We start from the raw sequence: 7,420 nt of genomic DNA, 5'->3' as shown, positions 1-7,420 counted from the left end.
ATATTTTATTTATCGCATATAATTAAAAAATATGGTTTCGAAAAAAGTTTCACGATATTTTTATTTTCTATTTTGCTTATCGGCAAATATGCACATTTTACCGAAGTTGTAAAATTCAAATAAAAAAGCTCGACCATCTGCTGGAGAAAATCCATTACTACTAATAAGCGATTTTTGTGAATTCATAAAGTTTATTCTCACTCTAATTTCCAAGGCTCATAATATAAAAAAAATTCGCGTTAAGGGCAAAATTTACGATAAACATTTATCAGCGCTAGTTCTGGGTACTACCCTACCCAGTTTAAAATAGATAACGGTAAAAGATGCGATTTTTGGAAATTCCAAAAGTTTGTTCTCACAGTAGTTTCCAAGGATCAAAACATAAAAAAAATTCGCGTAAGGGCCCACTATAAACATTTATCAGGTAGGTATTTATAATAAAATTACCGACTTAAGCCTAAGTGTTTTATGATATCGGGTAGCTCCCTTAAATTCTTGAATAAAAAAATCAAACTGTTTAAGTGATATTTTATGATTAAATATGCACAAATGATAAGTAAATAATATATATACATACATACATATATCTTACGTAGGTATATTATATTTTGTTTATACTGAATAATGTTTTTATCTTTTAATTCTTTTCTAAAAAATTATACTTATATTTTCATATGTACGTATATGGTATGTATACTAAACACAATAATTCATTAAAATACTAAATCAACCTAACGTCGTGACACATTTCTGACAATAGTTATGGAAATTTTCGATATACAAAATTACATATATCATATGTTTATGATTAATAATAGATTAATATTTTTACAGTTTAATATATAAAACAATAATCGTTTAATTAACTGAAATATATTATATAATATTCGTACTCAGTCGTTATTCGAGATAGAGTGTAGTCGTCTAAAATAGATACCCAAAAACCAACCGCGATGCTGTGAAAATTTATTATTATATTTTATTTATCGCATATAATTAAAAAATATGTTATCGAAAAAAGTTTCACGATATTTTTATTTGTATTTGCTTATCGTCAAATAGCAAAAAGGTCTGGCGTCAAATAGCAAAAAAAAGGTCTATACCTGCCCTTAACTTTACGCATTCATTGCAATTCGAGTCGATATATATTTGTCAATTTAATGAAACACTACAGAACAAATCTAATGATAAATTTAAAATCAGCGTTTCATTTTAGTACAAAATATATGTATAATATATCGTACATATGGGGATGAGGAGCCATACTTTCGAATGTACGTAATAATTAATAAATAATAATATTTTCATTGACAAATCATTTTAATCGTCATTACGCTCTGGCACATAAAATACTAATTTTACCGCCTATATCTCGTGAATTTTAATTCTTTGTAAATTTCTCGCAATTTACTTATATTTTATATACATAATTCCTAAAATATTTATTATTTAATTTTCTATAAGTATTTTTGCGCTCTTATGACGTACGCTCTTTTTTAAAGCGCTCATATGGCTCTCTGCGCATTTGACGCGCGCTATTTTGTTAGAGCGCTACTTTGGTAAACGCTCTTATGACGCAGCGCTTATAATGCAGCGCTTATATGACGGCGCTCATTTGACGCACGCTCTTTTGACCGGCTGCCATATTTTATATAAAAATGTGTTCGTAGAAAAATGTTCAACATACTTTTAGGAAAATTTTGGTATAATTAAGCTCTATTGGGAAAAATATTGATACACCTTGTGTTTAAAATATGACCTAATTCGTCAATCGGTTTTATGTTAATAGCTCATCTAGAAATATTTATTTTGTCTCTTATGAACACTGTTACACTTTGGTAATCAAATCGAATGATCAAAATTTCATAAAATGCACTTGTATAAATTGACGTTTATTAGCATAAGAGCACTTTATTGAAAATTTTTCCTTATTCTGAATTAATGATAGTCTAGAAATACAGTCTTGAGTAATAACTATGCTCTATAATACCAGCTTATAATACAAAATTGATTTATATATCAATTTATTTATTTTAACCTTAATGTATTTATACATTAAAGATTAGTAAAACCTTTATGCAAATAAGTAATTAAGTAACTAGGATTAAAATCATTACTGATGTATTTATCATCAATATTTGTATTGATGATAAATACATATTCCAATAAAGGTTCAATGCACCAAATAATAAAATATTTTATATTATATAATTTCTTTATATATTTATTAAATTTAATCTTAATAAAAAAAGTGTTCTAGGACTAAAACATTTTTAATCCTAAAATGAGTTTAGAGCAAAATTTTTAATTTACATTAAGAAATATTTTAGTATAATTTAACTCGATTGGAAAAAATATTGATAACTATTATGCTGTAAATATTAACTTATTTACCAATTGGTTTTGTATTAACAGCTTATTTAGAAATATTTAGCTTGTCTCTTGTGAACACTGTTACACTTGCATAATCAAATCGATTGCTCATAACTGTATAAAATACACTTGTATAAATTGACGTTTATTAACATAAGAACGTTTAATTCAAAATGTTTCAATATTCTGTAATAATGATAGTCTAGGAATACAGTTTAAAGTAAAAAATATACTCTATAATACTAGTTTGTAATTATAAAATAGATTTGTTTATTACTATTTATTAATTAAAAATCTACTAAATCTAACATAATTATACACAGCTTATACATAATTATGAAATTAATATTGTATATTTATTTATTTTTTTAGATTAAATTAAGACCATCGTGGCCTAACAGGTTACCCCAATGCGCCACGATGGTCGAAAACAAATATATTAAATAAAAGGCAAAATTTTATTTATTTATTTTTTATTTATACAATTAATTTTTTATTTAATTTTAATAGAGTACTTATAAAATTTTACGAATATATAAATACCCTATACTTGGTAAAATGGAATTTTCCAGGATTCAAATCCGTGGGAGCGATAAGGAAAGACAGGAAGACAAATGTGCAGACATTCCGGATTAGCACTACAATCCTTAAAGGTTCGACTTGAACTATGAAAATATTAAATTCTACTGAATCCGACAAAGCACTTTTTCTGTAAATGGTCCACATGCTTTTTCGGCTCTAGTGCTCATCAAATATATTTTTTAACCGCAATTTTGCGTTGAATTGAATTAAAACGAATAGAAAAAAAAATAAGACTTTAAACCCTTTGAAAAATACGATAAAGCCTATGATTTTAATTAATAACTGGTATATTCATCATAAATGTTTGTTATTTTATCCTTATTGATCCAAACATATTTTAATAAAAGTCACAATACACAAAATATTTCATTCTTTTTAAAGTATAATATTTTTCTAGTTTTATAAAATTTAAACTTGAAAAATACTTTTCTAGGATTAAAACACAAGTTATTAAATTTTAATATTGCTTCAAGTTATAATATATGTTATGAGCTCTGACAACAAAAAATATCATTTTATCTACGTTGGCTTTGAAAATATTAAATTTTAATGCTCAAAAACAGCATCCACGTTATTTTTGAAGTATAATTTGTATATCGTTTTAATTATTTCGATCCTCAAAATGTATTCTAAAAATATGTATTTTTAATATTCAAATCAAATTCATAAAAAAATACTTGGCTAGTTAGCTTAAAAATATTAAAATTCTAATAAAAAATATTGCTTCAGCCTATGATTTCAGATATGAACTAATTTATTATTAAAAAAATCTGAGATTTTTTCTACGTGACTTAAAAAATATTTAATTATAAAGTCATAAAGCAACATTGAACAAAAAATTTTCAAACCCTTTTTGCTTGGACTAAAAATTTCGTTTTACTTTATTATTATTTTAAATGTTTAATATCCGTCATGGGCTTTAAAACTAAAATTGTAAGTGTATTTGTTTTGACTTATGATAAGTATTCTATATAATAAAATTATTTTAAGGTAGTATTATTAAATTATTTTTTAAATAATATCACAACAGTCTTTTTAGAGAAAAGTTGTCAATTTTTGGGTTATTTAAAAAATAATTTAACCCTAATAAAAATATTTTTACAATTTGTGATTTTAGATATGAACTGATTTATTATTCACTAAAATATAAGATTTTTTCCACGTTGCCATAAATATATTTGATCGTGAAGTTATAAAGCAACATTAAAAAAATATTTAGTCACGTGTTAGAATATAATATACGGAGCGCGAGCGCGCAACGGCGTGCGTACGAACGCGCCGAATATTGCCAGTGGAGAAAAATCCGTTACGCCAATCTTACCAGAGTGCCGCAAATTTGTAACCATTATGAAATCTAAAGAAATATACTTAAAAATATAAACAGGCCAACTAAACCAACAATATTTTTATTTTTTATTTAGACTTTTAGAAATATCTTTAATATATTTTATATATTTTAAGTGTTTAATATCCTTTATAGGCACTAAAACTAAATTTTTTAATTGTATTTGTGTAAACTTATGATAAGTATTTTGTATAATAAAATTATTTTGGTGTTTGAATATTTATTTTTTTAATTTTATTATCTAAAAAATATATATTCAAAGCAAAATTGTCAATTCAATTTTAGGAAAATTTTCGTATAATTAAACTACATTGGATAAAATATTGATACATATTGTGTTATAAATATCAACATATTCTTTTACGGTTTTAAATTACCATCTAGAAATATTTAGCTTGTCTCTTGTGAACACTGTTACACTTGCGTAATCAAATCGATTGCTCATAACTGTATAGAATGCACTTGTATAAATTGACGTCTATTTACATAAAAGCGCTTCATTCAAAATGTTTCAATATTCTGTATTAATGATAGTCTAGGAATACAGTCTAATGTCAATAATATACTCTATAGAACAAGCTTATAATTATAAAATAGAATTGAATATCCATTGATTTACCTAAAAATTAATTTATAAAGTGAATGCTAGTAAAGACTTTAATGCAAATATGGAACAAAATCTTTTATTACATCTTTTTATCGGCTTTGGCGAGAGAAAAAATAGCAAGCCACTATTTTTCTGAACACATTATAAAATAATAGAGCCTGTGATTAAAGTTATAAATAATGTATTTATTAAAAATATTTGTAATTTTATCTACGTTGTCTTCAAAAATATTCCAATAAAAGTCCAAATAATAAAATATTTTAAAAGTATAGTTTGCTTATAGATTTATTTAACTCATACTTTTACACACACAAAAATACTTTTCTAGGAATAAAACATATTTTTTAATCGTAAAAATGTATTTAGAGCAAAATTATTAATTTACTTTAAGGAAAATTTTGGTATAATTAAACTCTATTAAATAATATATTGATACATCCCGTGTAATAAATATTAACTTATTTATCAATAAGTGTTATATTAACAGCTTGTCTAGAAATATTTAGCTTGTCTTTTGTGAACACTGTTACACTTGCCTAATCATATCGATTGCTCATAAATGTATAAAATGCACTTGTATAAATTCACGTTTATTACCATAAGAGCGCTTTATTCAAAAATTTTCAATATTATGAATTAATGATAGTCTAGGAATACTTAATAATTATACTATACAATTATTGCTTATTATTGCAACATAGATTTAGATATCTATTTAAATATTTAAAACTTAATATATATAGTTAAAGTTACTAATGTAGAACAAAATCTAATATTAGGTAACTGACATAACTTTTTGCACTAATAAAAAAATATGATATAAATATTGTATATGTATACGAATTAAAATATTAGACTTGGCGGTTGAAATAAAGACGAAAAGTTCCCGATTTCATGTTAGTACTAAATTTACGAATATATAAATATCATGTAATTAGTAAAAAGGAATATTTTCCAGGAAACGATTTCTTGGTGAGGGAAATAGAATAACAGGAAGACAAACGTGCAGACAGTCCTGATTAGCACTACAACGCTTTTACATTATGGGTCCGACTTGAACTATCAAAATATTTAATTTTACTGAATAATAAATCCGACAAAACGCTATCTGTATATGATCAATTTGCTTCGCGTTTATAGTAATCAAATAATTTGTTTTTCACCAAGATTTTTCGTTAAATTAAATTAATATTGACAGAGAAAGAAAAGCTTCTTTGACTAATCACCTAATTAAGCGCCGGAATCATAGTTTTTTTAGCGTTTTTGGCATGAAAAAAATAGTAAGTCTCTAAACCATTTGAAAAAAATTGATAGAGCCTATGCCATCAATGCTTGTTATTTTATTTACGCTGACTTTAAACATATTCAATTAAAAGTCTTAATGCAGAAAATAATAAAATATTTTCATAGTATAATTTTCTTATATATTTATTAAATTCAAACTTGAAAAATGTTTATCTAGGAGTAAAACATTATTTGTTAAATTTTAATATTGGTTAAAGTGTATATTATACATTATGAGCCCTGATAGCAAAAAATTTTTTTTTATCTATGTTGACTTTTAAAATAATAATTTATAAATCCTAAAAGCAGTATAAGTATACTTTGTATATTGATTTAAATATTTCGATCTGAAAAATATATTAAAAAAAAATTTCATATTTATATTTAAAGCAAAATTATTCGTTAATTATGTAAGTAATTTTAAAAATATCTAAACCGTAATAAAAAAAAATGCTACTGCTTGTGAGTTGTAATTAAAAACTGATTTAATATTCACTAAAATCTGTAATTTTGCGTAACATTAACTTTAAAAATATTTTATTAGAAGTTCCGAAAGCATCATATAATAAAACTATTTCAAAGCATATTTTTGTTATTTATTTAATAATTTAGACTTGAAAATATATTTTTGCTTTGATTATTTTATTTTATCTACATTCAAAGTGTTTCATCCACCATAGGCTCTTACATTATAATCTGTGATTGTATTTGTGTTGACTGATGAAAAATATTTTATATTATAAAATATATTACTTTATAAAATTTCATCTTAAAAATAAGTTTTAAGCAAAACTGTAAATTTATTTCTTGGAAAATTCTGGTATAATTAAACTATTATTAAAAATATATATTGCTAAGTTTTGAGCTTTAAAAATTAAGTAATTCATTAATAGCTTAAATATTGCCAGCTCATCATGAAATATTTAGCTTCCACCTTGAAAACAATTGCGTAATCATATCGATTGATCAAAATGATATAAAATGCACTTGTATAAATTCACAAATATTGACATAAGAGCGCTTTATTGAAAATGTTTCGATATTCTGAATTTATGATAGTCTAGGAATACAGTTTTTACAAAACAGACTTAGATATCTATTTAAATATTTAAAACTTAATGTATAAAATAAATTTTAGTAAAAAACCTTTATGAAAATGCATAACAAAATTTAGTAAATCTTATTTGTTTATTTATTTTTTATTAAATCTTTCGTTATAATCTAACAGG

The sequence above is a fragment of the Plectrocnemia conspersa genome, unplaced genomic scaffold (assembly GCF_051122295.1).
Source record: "Plectrocnemia conspersa isolate PC_06_02 unplaced genomic scaffold, ASM5112229v1 ptg000010l, whole genome shotgun sequence".
Taxonomy (NCBI): domain Eukaryota; kingdom Metazoa; phylum Arthropoda; class Insecta; order Trichoptera; family Polycentropodidae; genus Plectrocnemia; species Plectrocnemia conspersa.
This window is presented reverse-complemented; position numbering follows the sequence as displayed.